The sequence below is a fragment of the Lissotriton vulgaris genome, chromosome 8 (assembly GCF_964263255.1).
Source record: "Lissotriton vulgaris chromosome 8, aLisVul1.2, whole genome shotgun sequence".
In the NCBI taxonomy this organism is placed as follows: domain Eukaryota; kingdom Metazoa; phylum Chordata; class Amphibia; order Caudata; family Salamandridae; genus Lissotriton; species Lissotriton vulgaris.
In genome coordinates this window covers 292,945,267-292,962,775 of record NC_141696.1, presented here as the reverse complement: position 1 = coordinate 292,962,775, position 17,509 = coordinate 292,945,267, and positions in this window count along the sequence as shown.

Below are 17,509 nucleotides of genomic sequence, written 5' to 3'. Positions count from 1 at the left end.
TGTCACTCTCCGCTCCCGGTGGTGCATGCTCACCCTTCCTTCATCCAGACACATCACGCACGTTGTGTTGGCACTTTTATTTAAAAGAAGTGTGAAACACAGGCAGACGTTGAAAATGTTGGGCAAAGATACAAATGCCATGTACCCTGGCAGGGACATGTGGGAAAGAGCTGAACATTGTTGATAGCATTCCCGCAAAATTATTAAAATGCCACAGGAAAAACGGATCACTGAAAAAATATCAAATACAAAAATAAAGACGAAAAAAATATCGAAGTAAAAATATAGAAAGACAAAATATCGAAATCCTATCTACAAACAGGTAAGTACAAAAATATTGAATCAAAAATATTGAATAAATATATATACTTAATAAAAATATCGAATTAATTAAAATAACTTAAAAATAATTTAAAATAATGAAATAATAACTATAATTAATTAAAACACTTAAAAATACTTATATAACCTAAACATTATTAAATAATTAATTTAAGTTAAGAAAAAATACAACTTGATTTTTTAACACATATATATATATATTAACATAATATTAATTAAAAATATACAATATTTTTAATGTAGCATAGCAAGAGGTTAAAATGTACTATTACCACTCCAGCAACTGCTACAGTAGGGTAAACATTGGATAGCGTAGGGGTAAAAATTACTATTCCCACTCCAGAGGGTGCAACAGTAGGGAAAGCATTGGATAGCGTAGGGGTAAAAATTACTATTCCCACTCCTAAGGTGCAACAGCAGGGAAAGCGTTGGATAGCGTAGAGGTACAAATTACTATTCCCACTCCAGAGGGTGCAACAGTAGGAAAAGCGTTGGATAGCGTAGGGGTAAAAATTACTATTCCCACTCCAGAGGGTGCAACAGTAGGGAAAGCGCTGGATAGCGTAGGGGTGAAAATTACTATTCCCACTCCAAAGGGTGCAACAGTAGGGAAAGCGTTGGATAGCATAGGGGTAGAAATTACTATTCCCACTCCAGAGGGTGCAACAGTAGGAAAAGCGTTGGATAGCGATGGGGTAAAAATGACTATTCCCACTCCAGAGGGTGCAACAGTAGGGAACGCGTTGGATAGCGTAGGGGTAAAAATTACTATTCCCACTCCAGAGGGTGCAACAGTAGGGAAAGCGTTGGATAGCGTAGGGGTAAAAATTACTATTTCTACTCCAGTGAGTGCAACAGTTGGGAAAGCGTTGGATAGCGTTGTGATAAAAATTACTATTCCCACTCCAGAGTGCAACTGTAGGGAAAGCGTTGGATAGCGCAGGGGTAAAAATTACTATTCCCACTCTAGTGAGTGCAACAGTAGGGAAAGCGTTGGATAGTAGAGGGGTAAAAATTACTATTCCCACTCCAGTGAGTGCAACAGTAGGGAAAGCGTTGGATAGCGTAGGGGTAACATTTACTATTCCCACTCCAGAGAGTGCAACAGTAGGGAAAGCGTCGGATAGCGTAGGGGTAAGAATTACTATTCCCACTCTAGTGAGTAAGTATTTAATATATTAATACATATGAATAAATATCAATACCAATAACAAATTAATTAAAAGTAAATACCAATTTAATACAATATAACAATTAATCAATTAAAAATATTAAATATTAAAATTAATTAACTATTAATACAAATTAATTACCAATTTACAATTAATTAATTAAAACATAACATTTAATAACCAATTAATTCAAAATAAATACCAATAAATAAATAAAAACATTAAATTCATTATGATTAAATAACTTTCCACCCTATTCCCCTATTAACCCACAACCCACTACGGAAAATAAAATAATTAAATTCGCTTTATTATCAATTAATCCATTAATAAAAATGATTTACCAATTAATAATTAACTAATTACCAATTAAAAATTAATTAACATTTTTTTTCAAAATAAATACCAATATATAAATTAAAATATTTAATTAATTAAAATAAAATTACTTCCCACCCTATTCCCCTATAAACCCACAACCCGCTACAGAAAATAAATGAATACAATTCACATTATTATCAATTAATCAATTAATAAAAATTAATTACCTATTAGGAATTAATTAATTACCAATAAAAAATTAATTAACAATTTATTCAAAATAAATACCCATGAATAAATTAACATATTTAATTTATTATAATTAAATTACTTCCCACCCTATTCCCCTATAAACCCACAACCCGCTACAGAATTAAACTACGCCAAAATTAAATAACATAAAATTTATTACTTACCAGTCAGGAAGGTGGAGCTGTCAGTGCGCCCCCTGATGGCTGCTCTGTGGAGTGGGAAAAGAGGTCCAATAGCCCCCAGACATCCCCTTGCAAACTGGTGCAGTCACACACTGCACCCACCTGTCAAGGGATCTCTAAACCCTCTTGAAAGTGCATCTTGCACAGTAAAACATGTTTTAAACAGTGGCTCTTTTTTCACTTGGATGCACTGCCCCCAGGGCAGCATGAGTTTGTGGCTGCCCTGAGAACAGTGCATTCTCTGTAATATGGTGCACATTTCAATTTTGCACCCAATGTACCTATTGTAAGGTGCTTTATGGGGCAAACAGGAAAAGAGCAGCGTGTGGGGCAGTACGGAGGACAACTCGTCCTGAGTTCATTGCACAAAATAACAATCAACCCCCAGACGTTCTAGAGTGCTCATGAAGCAAGCAAGCTTCTCCCAAGAAGTCATGCAACTGCATGTATCCTGAGCCAAAAAACCGCTGTAGGCATACTATAGCCTAGAAATAAACTTAAAATAATTTTCACTTTTTGTTATTAACAAATAAAATAATTAGAGAAACGTGAGTAAGGTGGGGAAGTTGTGCCCCCGTCCTGAAGAAGGAGCACATGCTCCAAAACATGTCGACGCACACCTGAGGTACTGTCCATAAACACGACAGACAACCTCACACTTCACTTCTTTTAGTAGTACCAGCCCGGGGTTGTGAATAAATTTTGTTTCCCAATACACCCACGAGCCAGGTACTTTTTAACTCTTCACTAAATCCCACCACTCACTTAAAATATCCCTTTCACCTACACCACACGCATCACACATAGTCATTTCTATCAGTGCTCCCACGTAGTCGTAGGTCGCAGCACGCCGCATCGCGCTAGAGGGGTGGGAAGACCCCTATGATGAAGCATGACACCAAGGGGCCTGTTGGCGTGTGAGGGGTATTTTACAAAACACTGAGTGTTCCCACATCCTGTTGGGCTACACCACTCCAAGTCATTGTAAGTAGGATTCCCCTTGTTTATGCATCTAAGTTTGTGGAGTAAGAATCCTACCTCTGTACTCTACCTCCCCTCTTTGTTAATTTTTTGCAAACAGGAAAAGTGCATCCTTATTCCAATATGGGCCCTGGTATTACAATCCTCGAGCACTATGAGGATGGGATTCCATGCTATCCAAAACCCCTGGCTCTTCCTACACTTAAGGCCACATCCTCACCACATCTATCTGACTGACACCCTTAGGGGCTAAAGGGATGTATTACTGAAACTTTGAACTGTTGAAACAAAACATAACCACTTTTTCTGCTTGTGTAATACAGAATGGGCGAAAAAAAAAATACTTATACAGAAGAATGTTGTACCACAATGGAAAAACTGGATTGTGAAATCTATTTATGTATAATTGGGATTAGAACAACTATGGTCCTGAATATGAGGCTCGTCAGACCACCATCGCAGCGGGATTGGCACTAACTGACAAGTAGTCGGTGGTCCCACCCTCAAAATTACAACACAACAGCCGTGTAGGTGGTGGCAATCATGGCTTGTGCTGCAACCCGAAAAGGGCCGCAGCTCAAGCCATAATGGAAAAAGGTCACACCATGTGGTGCTTGGCACACCGGGCATGGATGTTTAGGCAGGCTTTATTACAGAGGCCCACTTGGGACAGGGCCCTGCTAGTGGCCCCCAAAGTCCCTTTCTGACAGCCTTTCTATGGCGGACAGACCGCCATGAAAAGGCTCTCAGAAAGGGACATCATAGTCTCTACGGTGGTGCCTGAGCGGGCACCACCCCTATTGTAGGGAATACAATCTGATCGACAGGCTCCTTGAACTCTTTGGAAATGTCGGTCAGTCCCTCTGATATATTAGCCTAGCAAGTAGCAGGAACAAGACATCTTGAGGCACCACAGTGTCACTTGGCATCAGTGCTTCATCTGTCGACACAGAAGGACATCCATGAAGTGAATGTACTAAGCTCATTTCTTACTGGTGTACAGTAATATTACAGGCATTAATTTCAAGCCTGTGCAACATCTTTTCATAGTGTTGCAGGGACTTTCCTTCAGGTGCTCCTATAAGTGTGGCAGTTTGTGCATATCCTAAGCTTGACCTTTTGCATACTATAGCATCATTAATTTTGAATAACGCTGCCATGTTCGGCGAGAAAATACACATCTGCAGTTATTGGAGTGGAGCAACTACTTTTTTCAGTGTAAGCACAGAACATCTTCCCAATCAATGTCTGTACTCAATGTAACCAACATGTCGGTGGAGCTGAAGCCCCCTCTCAGTAGTCCTTTCATACAGTCACAGCTTACACAGAGCAGGCGGTAAATATAAGCATTAAACCCCACAGATGTAGAAATTCCACATGGTTTTATGACGAGAACAATCAACCTCATAAGGTAATTCTCCATTTCAGGTTATTTAACTTGTAATTGCATTGTACCTGGGGTAATAGTATGGCTTGATAATGGTACAATTGCATGCAAATTTACCATGGCCACAGTATTGCGTAACTCATAATCAGTCCCTAAGTAATTAAAGTGGGAGGCACTAGTGAGACTGGTTGAAAAAGGGTGAATAATGACTGCAAAAGGGAAAATTGGTTCTTCTGAAACTCTAAAACTAAATGAACCGCAGCAACTCAAAGACAGATGACAAATTACATAATACACACCGCAAGTGTCAGTGGCACAAAACGGATAAAGATGGCGATCATACCTGCCTCATTATAGCCAGGTGCACAGCATAGAAAAAGAAAGCAAAGCCTACAAGACTGTATGTGCGTTAAACTGGGAGAGACCATTTAACCTGGGCATGACGCCACCCTCGGCTGACACATAGCTTTGACACTTGTGATTCCTAAAGGGGCATTGAGACCAGCCCTATGACCTGCTAGATGTCATGGCTCTTGTTTTGTGCATCTAATACTTATAATGTTGACATAACTAATAACATAATAGGAGAACAGCTTTCAACAATCAAGACCTTGACCAATCCATCTCATGACAACAGCCCTCCTGAATCATCTGAGGACAGGTGTAACACCCTAGCCTCATACTTCCTCTCGAAGGTGACAGATATATACAGTAGCTTTAGAACAGACAATGACCACCTAATAGAGATGGAGGAAGAACATGTAGGGCACCTTCACAACAGGTCATTACTAACTTTCCAAATATGGAACAAAAGGACATTGAATCCCTACTAGACATAGTGAAGTCATGCTCACCTTTGGACCCAGCACCCCCCCATATCCTCAAAACAATAGCACCGATTGTGGTACCCACTCTTAGAAAGATTATGAATAAATCTCTTGATACTGGTATAGTTCCAATGGCGTGGAAACATGCTGTGATAAAACCCTTACTAAAAAAAGCTAATGCGGACCAATCACTACTAGATAATTACCGCCCTATCTCCTTACTGCCGTATGCTAGCAAGTTACTGGAAAAACATGTCAATAAGAGCTTGCAGAATTCCTGGAGACCAATCACCGTCTCCACCACTCACAGATGGGGTTCAGGACATAACATAGCACCAAATCTGCTCTGTTGGGAGTGGTGGAAGAGTTAAAACAGTCATTAGATATAAGAAAACAGACGGCACTGCTCCTACTCGATTTGAGTGCAGCCATCGATACGGTGAATCACCATATTTTGTGTAGAAGACTTTCAGACCATTGAATAAAGGGATTGGAACTTAAGTGGCTAACCTCATTCCTGGACGGACGCTCATTCCAGGTACAGGAAAATAATATCTGCTCCAAAATTATTTCACTTAAGTGTGGAGTCCCTCAGTGCTCAACCCTGAATCCGACACTTTTTATTGTTTATGTGGAGCCACTTGCCAAAATTGGACAGGAATTCAATATCTCCATGACCTCATGTGCTGATGATACGCAGCTGGTCATGTCCCTGTATCCAAAAACCAGTAGGGATGGTGAGAGACTGTTTTCATGTTTGATTAAAGTAAAGGAATGGATGACGGCAATCTGTCTAAAGTTAAATGGGGAAAAAACAATGTTGCTACTCATCGGAAATAAGACAATACCTAGACCATTAATAAACTGGCCAGCCTGTTTAGGTAAACCACCCACCCCAGCAGACACAGTGAAAAACTTGGGCTTCCGGCTAGAAACTAATCTTTCCATGAATTTACAAGCCAATACAGTCACTGCAATTTGCTTTGGGCTTCTTAGAAGCCTACGAAAAATTCTAGACAGAATACCCACTCAACTAAGGAAGACTGTGATCCACTCGCTGGTCACCTCGCGACTGGATTACGGAAATTCACTTTTCTTAGGGGCATCCAAATATGTCATCCAGAAGCTGCAGATAGCCCAAAACGCAGCTGCAAGACTGCTGTGTAACATCCCGGTACGGGAATCAGCGAAAAAATACCTGAGGAAACTTCACTGGCTCCCAGTAGAGGCCAGAACCTTGATTATTGTCCATAGAACACGACATTGGAAAGGCCCTAAAAAAATAAGAAATCTGATCTCGTTCTACATCCTACAGAGACAGCTGCGCTCCAGCGCTGAGGAGAGGTTAGTTCAGACTAGGGTCTGTAGGGAAAAAGGGGCTGGAAGATCCTTCTCCCATCTGGCTCCTAAACTTTGGAACTCCCTTCAACTACAACTTAAGCTAATAGAGGGGGAGTTACAATTCCACAAAAAAATTAAAACATGGCTGTTTATGCAATATCTGTAAGGACCAACCTGCATAACGTCAGTATCTGATTGCACAGCGCTGGGAAGACTAAGGGCAGCCATGCGCTTTAAAAATCCTTCATTCACTCACTCATAAACCTGGGAAAAAATGTCAAATAAATTTTTACCTTGATTGGTCCACGTAGGCTAACATGGCAAAATGTTTTATCAATTCTTGTTAATGGTTATAAACATTCAGAATTGTGAAGGCCATGAATGGACTGATAGTTTGTCAGTAGAAGACCACTTAGGGACCACTTAGTGATCTGCCAGATTAAAGATAACTGGATCCCCAAGTACCATATCAAGCCTTAACATTTTACATCAAAGGACCATCAAAATAAATCTTATCCCAAAGAACATGTCTTAAGTATAGATTCCAAAGGATGCTGGGGGCTGTTGTTAAAGGACATGACTTACGTTAATAATGTGGAACTACAAATATGAAAGAGATACCCTGGATAATACATCTCAACTGTAGGGGCCCTGATCTCCAAATTTGGCAATAAAAGAGAAAACATATGTACACTGACCCTATGCTCCAGCACAGTGGCCATCAGATCAACTTTCGGACTTGGGCGCCTATTAGGATGGCGGACAGACCTGCGTACGTCCGCCACCCCGAGGTGGAGGGACCGTCCGCAGGGGCAGCGGCGTTCCCTTCCTCGGAATTAGGATGTGACCGCCACCCTGGCGGTCTCATCCTGTATACTTAACATTGTAGCGGGTGCTGCTTGAAACAGCACCCACCGCGAGTTTAAATATGCATGTTTCCCCTTTGCATTCCCTTCCCTTCCCTTTCCCTTTGCATGCACAAAGCGGCAGGCACCGCCTGGTGCCTGCCGCTTTGTGCATGTAAAGGCAGGGGGTAGCATAGGTACCACCCATGTGCACCCCCCCTTCACCCTGGGGGCCCGCAACGGGCCCCCAAAGAAAAGACCATATGCCTTTTCGTGGCGGCATTGCAGCCGCGGAAAGGCATGTCCCAAAGCAAATCCTAATATGGCTGGCAGTGTCTTATAGACACCGCCACGATATTAGAGCTTTTCCGCCATGGTCGGAAGGCGACCGGGGCAGAAAAGTGGCAGACGGTCTTCCCGTCTGCCGATGACCCCCCAGACATCCTAATGTGGCGGGGGGTCTTGGAAGGTACAGCAGCGGTGATTCCGCATCCTCCGGGCCGGCGGTGGCATCCGCCGGTCCGGAGGATGCGGAATAACCGCAATCCTAATCGGCCCCTTAGTCTGTTTTTTTACGGAGCTCAAAATCCTTTAGCAGGGCAAGCCTGAATCTGTATCCAATGAAGTTCTCTCGAAATCAGACACCTTTGCTGTGCCGTTCTGCTGACTCACCGGAGGTCTTAGAAGTCCAAATTTTGTCTACGCCCCAACTTTTTAAACATTCTGCAGTAGTTCCTCTTGGTCTATTCTAACACTCTCAGAACATAAGGTTCTTCCTGCCAACAGGCATACGCTATTGTTTCTGCACTGAGAGGGGTTCTCATTTCGTGAAAGCACTGACAGGAGCCAGATGCTAGCAAGCTAATGCTGATTAGCCTACTGGAGGTTCAGATAGTCAAAGTCCACCTTTTCAGTTACTTTTCTAAAATATTTGTCAAAACTGGCTTTGCCAGTAAATTTCATTTTTATATAAATATTTAAAAAATTGATGTAGCTTATCCCAAACTTTTTCGTCGGAACAGCTATAGACTTTATGCAACGCAATGCAGCAACCAAACTTGCTGTGCTGCTCTGTGTTGTGCGTGAGAGTAGGGGAGTGACATATCTACTAAAATATGGCATTGTGTCGCTCTCTTCCTATTGCTGACGGACAGTCAGGCTGCCTAGAGATGCGCAAACACCTTTGCACCATAGTTCAAATGTACCTATATGATGTCTAGCATAGAGTTTGTACTGGAAGTGTACCCTGTTACACAAAAAAACTATACCTAGACAAACTTTACCATTTTACCCACTTTGGACAGGTGCTGTGCAGTGCAGCACTCATCCAAGTCTGAAAATTGAGGATATTGACAGTACTTTATTTCATATTTAAAAGTAGGGTTCTTTCCTGTCCTGTTAGTTTGACAGATATGCCTACAGGTTTAAAAAGGAAGCAGCAGTTAGGCCTGAAGCATGTTTTCCTTGTCAACCTAGTGGATGGTACACCATGTGCTGTAGTCCACAAGTGATATTTCAATTCTGATACCCTTGGTGTTTTTTCCATGTACTATGTCCGTCCTGAAAAGCTAAATATGCAAACTAGGAGTCAGTCTACTCTGTCATGTTTCAAAACAGAGCACACACACAGTGGGCTGGACAGATGTGCCCCAGTGTGCACAGTTCAAATACCAGTAACACCAAGCTTTAGCAGAAACTGAAAGCCAGGATATCAGAAGGATAAATCTGAGGGGACACTATAGGCAGGTGAGATTCCATACATGTGCTACACTGGAGTTCAGGGCCGGACTGGTCATAGCGGGCACAGGGCATTTCCCCGGTGGGCCCCAGGGTGGGGGCTGGTTTTGGGCCCATGGGGGCCATTTCTTACCCGGGGCTGGCAATATCAGGCTCTGTGGCAAAATCGGCAGAAACTGGCCCAAGCAAACAGCTCGGACGCACAACCAACGCCCCCCTTGGACAGCTGAGCATTTTGCCAGGGCCACTTTTGGTTCCCAGTCCGGACCTGCTGGAGTTAGGCAACATAACTAATTATGTGTTAAACTCATTTACAAAATCAGTTAAATAATATTTATGATAGTCACACAAAGTTCACTCCTTAGGATGAGTCTGTAGTATATTTGATATTTAAATTCCCACTTGATTTTTTAGTAAACTGTTAGAAAGTGAAATTCTCAAACTTTCATGAAAGAAAACATTTGAGACAAAATATTACTCAAGATAAGGGAATTGAAAAACAATTTCTCTCACTGATGCTTTCAGATGTGAAGGATGTCAAGGCACTAAAATAAACAAAGAACTGCTTTATTCCATTACCAATTTATCTCCCATTTTTAAGAACACATTTTCCTGTACAAATATTCATGATCAACTCCTAATAATAATATTCTCTAAGCTTAAACCCCAAAGACTCCATACTCAATTTCTACTTTCAAAGTGCAAAGATAATAACAACGGACCTGGATTTTTGCACATAGCTTTTCTGTTAAAGTTATAGATTTTATCCGTTTGCTTATTAATCAGGAAATGATGATTCAGACTTTGGCATAACCAGCATTTTTCAAGCAAATATCAAACACCATCATCTGTAATTAGCTCGGACAAGAACAATATAGGTTTCAAAATGTTATACTTTGAATGCACTTGACAGTTCACCTAACGTCAGCAATCCTACACATATATATTCTTAAAAAACATTGGCCCATACTCCATACTGACATCAATTTGTCACCCTTACTGCCCACTGAACCCTCCATCATTTTCAGGAGAGGACCCTCGATGAGAGATTGTTTAGTGAGAACTAGTCCTGAGGTGAATGAGAGTAAGGTGAGGGTTTCTAATAAAAAAGGTTTTCACAAATGCATTTCATGCAGAGCGTGCAAGTTCGGGGTGAACACGGTGGGATTCCAGTCTCCATTTAATCCTATGCATACACCTATCAGAGAACTGTATACATGTCGTACAGATTACGCTGTCTATATATTAGAGTGCACGTGTAAGCTTAAATATGTGGGCAGTACCAAGTTACAGGTATTCAACCGCATAGTACAGCACCTCAGGGCAATAGTTAACTCTGATGCAAATTACCCTGTTGCCCGTCACTTTGAACTTGTACATGCCAAAAACTTGAATCACCTCACCTACTTTGTCATTGACTCCGTCCCCAAGAACATCCAAGGTGGGGACCGTGAGAAAACACTAAGACAATTAGAGAGCAAATATATTGTTCTCTTAAACACCAGAATACCTAATGGGCTGAATTGGGGGGAAGATTTACAAGTTTTCTTGTAAACTGGTTAACTTCACCCTATTATGCAATCTTTAGAGAAGGACCCTGTTTAATGCATTACTTTCCCCTGACCTGTGTAACTCTTTCTTTCGTAGTGTTTCTCCCCTATGTATATGCAAAGCTAAATCTAGTTTCAGTTCATGTTCACTAAGAACTTTGTTCTAATCGGATTGATGAAATGGTTTTCTAATTGAAACTATAAATTGTTGTTATTTAGTCACTATGGCTATAGTGCGCTCATAGCATCAGCGGCAATGCCTTACAAATGTTTTTAACTGTGGTGGGTTGATAGCACTATCGCAGGTACATTATGATACATGACATCTGTTGTTGTGATTTGTATCAAATCATTGCATATATGTACATACTGCGAGTATTTCATGCACTTTTTAGCACTTGAGCACTGTTTTTTTCATAACATCTTATGGGGTTTGTTTCATCACTTAGGGACATGTTTTTAGTAATTTGCACATAGGTTATAACTGGTATAGGCCGATGAAGCAATATGAATAAGCTTATTTGGCAACCCTTGTACATACTCCTATTCCATAGTAGTTCTATATTGGGCTCAATTATGCACTGGCACTTTATTTTTCCGATATGCAAATCTGTTCGGATTTACAATGTTTATCTAAGATAACATTTTTTCAATATATATGAATTTACATTGTTTAGAAAGAGCTCATACGCATTTATGTATATATAATATGTTTTTTTGAGTTTGTACTCATTCACATGTGTGCAGAGAAGTATTTTTTCTATGTCCTTTACCCCTGTGATTTGATGTTATTGTTTCTACCTTTATGATCACAGTATATAAAACCCCCCATTGGTCATTTGAAGCCATGTGATCAAGGCCGTTTTTGACGGCCGAAACGCGTCATGCCGATGGCGAGGGAAAAATAAAGCCACCTTTTTGATTCAACCTCTTGGTGTTTTGGAGATCTGTTCCTGAATGTTATGTGAGGAGTCACATTGCAGGACTTTGTTTCTATATATATATATATATATATATATATATATATATATATATATATATCACTTCTTCCTGCTTCTCCCAGCTCGGCATGCAGGACACAAGGACCACCACGCAGCTTTTCCAGTTTAAAGGGTCAGTTTATTATCTCCTCTCATTCTCTCTGGCATGACGCGTTTGGGTAGAAACTACCCTTGATCACATGTATATATATATGTGTGTGTGTGTAAAACAAAGGAACCTCGATTCGAAGAGGCACGCTGAAACCAGATCCTCGTTGTGGCAGAAGGATTCACTTCACTTTGGAGTTAAAATGCAAAAGTCTTACACGTTTCGGAACTAATTGTGCTCCTTGTTCACAGGCATTCCATGTCACGGCGCAGGTAAATGAAAGGAGCACTTCAGCCAGCATGCAATTTATTTTGCCTTCCAATGGAACTCAGGTGAGTATCATGGATGCAGCATGCTGGGATCTGTAGTTTGTACTTGTTGCCTTAGTAGGCTTTGCTGTGCTCATTATGAAAATATTTCCAACTGTGTGCCCTGCACTTAACATTATAGTTTGGATATTGATATCACCCTTAGTGTGCCTCCGAGGTATATATATACATATATATATTCACTGAAAAAACCATAGGTTATAGACCATATATAGTTAGGAATTAGCATTTACAAAACCTTATTTTACTCACACAAAACCATTGAAATTTCATATATAGTTAGTTCCACTAACTATATATCGCGCACCCGCAATCCACTGCTGATCATGTCACATATTACATCATTCATGACATGGTCAGTGACATCACTGATGACATCACTGATGACATCTCAAATGGCATCACTGATGACATCACTGATGACAACATCCAGTGACTGTATGCTTCTGTAAAGTTAAAATATGTCTTACATATTGAAGAATGAGTGGATGTATAAGTGTCTGGATGAAGGATTTAGTAGGTGCATGACTGACTGTATGAGTGAGTGATTAAATGTGTCTCACTGAGTGCATGGGTTAGTGACTAAACTGTCTTAATTTGTGCATTATTATCTCTGTTGTTCTGTAAACTGCTGCATGTGTTGATCAGTAGCTATATGAGTAACTATATGGATTATTGATTGGTTGCCCAAGTATTTGTATGGGAGACTGAGTGTGTGTGCGGGTGGCTGGGAGGTGTATGACTGTGTGCATAGATGTGTGAGCAGTTGATTCACTAGATGTATGTGTTCAAAAGAGCATGTGGAAACAGCTGTATGGGCGGTTGACTGTGTGCATGAGTGTATTGGTGAGTGAATGGATATCTCAGTGCTACATGTCAAAGTAAGTACATATGTAAAACACAGTACATGTGAGAGTTGACATATATAAATAACTGTGCATAAGAGCCAGTGAATGTGTGAGTGGCTGTATGGATCATTGTGAACTTGTATCAGGGATTGTATAAGAGAGTAAATATGTGTTAGTATATGTTTGAATAAGTAAGGTATGTATAACCGTATAGTTGAGGAAATGGAGGTGTGATTGATTCTTTGCATGACTGACTAGGTGTGTGAGTAACTCCATGGATGAGTGACAGTCTGTGAGTGTCTGTTTACACTGAGTGTATCTAAGGTTATATTAGAGTCTGAAGAGGTTCATCGTATTATCACATGAATGATGTCATCAGTGATGTGATCAGTGATGTCATTTGAGATGTCATCAGTGATGTCATCAGTGATGTCACTGACCATGTCATGAATGATGTAATATGTGACATGATCAGCAGTGGATTGCGGGTGCGCGATATATAGTTAGTGGAACTAACTATATATGAAATTTCAATGGTTTTGTGTGAGTAAAATAAGGTTTTGTAAATGCTAATTCCTAACTATATATGGTCTATAACCTATGGTTTTTTCAGTGAATTTCAATGGTTTTTTAATAGCAAATATGAAAAGCTTTAAAATGTCAAGTACGTGGTAGGTAACAACATTTTCGTGTCTATACACGCTGATGTGCTTTGAACGCTGCCCCCCCCCTTTTTTCTTTTAGGAGTTTTCTCTCTTTGGTGTAGGTAACGCAGGCCTTTGCCCCCGTTGTAATCCGTTGTGCCTGCTTCTCTCTCCATTTGATTGATTGTTATCCAAGCATTTACTGTTTTAGAATTGGTTCTCTTTGGTTCATTCTCTATTTACAAACAAGCGCAGAGTCGCAATACTCTGTTTAGTCTTTGCAGATAGTGAATAATCGTTTAAAAAAACAAAAGGAATCGAGCAAAATCAGTAGGCCACTAATGGGATCTCTTTTTGACCTCGCTAAAATAGAAACATCAGGAACAACCCCTCATGAGAAATACGAAACTAGTGAGATGAACTGAGCTCGACACCATGATGGCTGCAAGACAGCTCGGCTCCGCCACCCACCCCGCCCAAAATAACGACAAACCCTATGCAAATATTATAAATATATACAACACACCAGCAAAGTAACAGGCTAAAGCGTTTTATTAAATAACTATTTACATTGCAGCCTGCTGCAACATCCTTCCAAACAAGCCTTTGTATTTGGGGCTCAAAACCGGTAGAGAAGAACTTGCCCTCCCCTCTTTGACTGAAGGTTCTTGTTGCCTGTCCCTTCTGTTGTCATTTAACAGAACGTTTTGGACTACTGAAAGGGGTTGTGTTCCGACCGCTGGTTGGTGGAGACATTTTGACTATATTCTGGACCTGCGTTGTCGCGTAATGCGTCATATGGCGCGCCGCGTTAGCGCACCCGGAAGAGCTCCCGGAAGCGATCCAGAGCGCGGCGCGCAGCGCGTAATGTAAGCATAACAGGTCATGTGACTTGTTAATAAAACTTTTCATTGGTTCAATTTACTTTTGTTATTCTAATGATGAAAGGCTTGGTCATATGACCTAAAAATAACGCTTTTCATTGCTTTCGAACATTTTTTTTCCTAAATGATGAAAGCCCCACCTTTTTTTTCTCACTCTGACTTCTAAAGCAAAGGACCCAGATGCATTTACAGTTTATCACTAACAATGTTCCAGGCTAATGTATTTTCCCGGAAAATTTACAACTGTCCTGCAAGTAAAATATTCATTTTTTGAGAAAAAGGGCGTTTCGTGGTCCCATGAGGGAGCCGTTGAGCAAAAGAGGCTCGGCCTACTGTCTTAGTCGCTGATAGGCATGAATATCAGATTCTTATCGATCACTTTATGTTGCAGGAGTAGAAAACACAACAGCCCTTGACCATTTATCTTTACTGCGTTCCTACGTATTATACCTTTTAACCGTCATGTAATTGGACTGCTTTATTTCACTTGCCTTTTACTGATTCGAAAACAGTGGCTATTATTCAAAACTTTACCAATGTAAGTACTACTACCATGTTTTGTTTTAAAAACCTTTATTGTGAAAATGTCAGTATACAAATACGGGCCTATAACCACGTGGGCCGGCCACGGAGCAAACTGGAATTGTATATGATGAGGGGACATTTACACTGTAGAACAACGTAACGGGCGACCCATTAGGTTGCAAGAACTAAGGTGTCTAACATTTGCGGAATCGGTGGACGTACATTTTATAATTAAAGTACGACAGGGCCAGTTACAATAAAATTATCTAGATATACATTTGCGGGCAAGTACCATGGATGACGTTAATTCGAACTTTCAATAGTACAGTAATCAATAACACATCAGAACTTAATATCAATAGGGATGTCCAAATGTTCAATCAATTCTCGTCCCCGCCCGCCATGTGCTTCAAAACTGCATACGTATCTCATGATATCAAGGTTGGGCAACCAGTACACAACAAGGAGTTATGAGTCCCATTTACACCGGCGCCATTTTGGGCGAGGCCGGGCAGGTCCAGGATATAGTCAAAAAGTCTCCACCAACCAGCGGTCGGACCAGAACCCTTTTCGGCAGTCCAAAAAGGTTCCGTTAAATGACAACAGAAGAAATAGGCAACAAGAAAAATCAGTCAAAAGAGGGGACGCTTTCGTGAATGGGGCCCATGCCCTAGCAGGCAAGCGTCCGAGTTCCAAGGTGTCCCAGAGCCATTTTAGTGGACCAGGCCCAAATCCAAAGAGCTGGCCACCATTTTAAGAGTCCTGTTGCAGCCGGCTATCGCTGCACAACAAGAGTAGCCGCAATTCAGCTAGATGGTGGGTGAGTCACTGTACCGCAAAAGCGGACGGAACTCAGCTGAAAGGCGAGTCAAACGCTAAGAGGCGCCCCACTGCAGATGAGGTGCCTCCACCTGGGGAGGAGGGAGAGGCCCGTTTGCGCTGCCTCCCCCCCCCCGGGCACCCCACGCCGTCTTTCGGCGCAGCATTGTAGGATGGCCACACCAGTGAAACTTGCTGGACACCACCTCGGTGCCATCCGGATCTCGGCGCGTTCGAGTCACTGTACGGCAAGAGCGGGAGAAACTCAGCTGGATGGCGGGTGAGAAACTGTACCGCAAGAGCGGGCGGAACTCAGCTGGATGGAGGGTGAGGCACTGTGCCGCAAGAGCGGGCAGAACTCTGCTGGAAGGCGGGTGAAACGCTAAGAGGCGCCCCACTGCAGATGAGGTGCCTTCATCTGGGGAGGTGGAAGAGGTCCGTTTACGCCGCCTCTCCCCCCCCCCGGGCACCCCACGCCGTCTTTCGGCGCAGCATTGTAGGATGGCCACACCAGTGAAACTTGCTGGACACCACCTCGGTGCAATCCGGATCTCGGCGCGTTGTGCTGCCTTCGGCGTACTGTAGCAGCAAAAGTAACCGCAACTCAGCTGGACACGCCGTCTTTCGGCGCAGCATTGTAGGATGGCCACACCAGTGTGGCAACTTGCTGGACACCACCTCGGTGCCATCCGGATCTCGGCGCGTTGTGCTGCCTTCGGCCTATTCGCACATCGGCACGCTACTGACGCCGCCTCACAGGCCAACGGATTTTGTAGGCTTCTTATAGCCCAAAGCCGCATAACAGGTCATGTGACTTGTTTATAAAACTTTTCATTGGTTCATTTTACTTTTGGTTTCCTAATGATGAAATGCTTGATCATATGACCTAAAAATAACACTTTTCATTGGATTAAAACATTTTTTTTTCCCAAACGATGAAAGCCCCACCTTTTTTTTCTCACTCGGCAATCCAAAAAGGTTCCGTTAGATGACAACAGAGGGGACAGTCAACAAGAACCATCACTCAAAAAAGGGGAGGGCAAGTTCTTCCCTACCGGGTCACGTTGGGGCTCCACCGGAACTCATCGAATTGATAGTCTACAGTGTTTCTGGATGTTTCAGACTGAAGCTGGCGTCAGCATGAGAGCACCACCATCTCGTAGCTCCGTTGTGGCCATTCCGCAAGCAATCATGGCAGCCGCTCCCCACCGAAAGCCTGTGGGAGTCGGGGGCCCCCAAGACTTTTGTAGAATCTTCAAGGCTGAGGGGACGCTTTCGAGAATGGGGCCCAAGCCCTAGCAGACAAGCGTCCGAGTTCCAAGGTGTCCCAGGGCCATTTTAGTGGACCAGGCCCAAATCCGAAGAGCCGGCCGCCATTTTAAGAGTCCTGTGGCAGCCTCCTATCGCTGCACCGCAAGAGTGGGTGCAATTCAA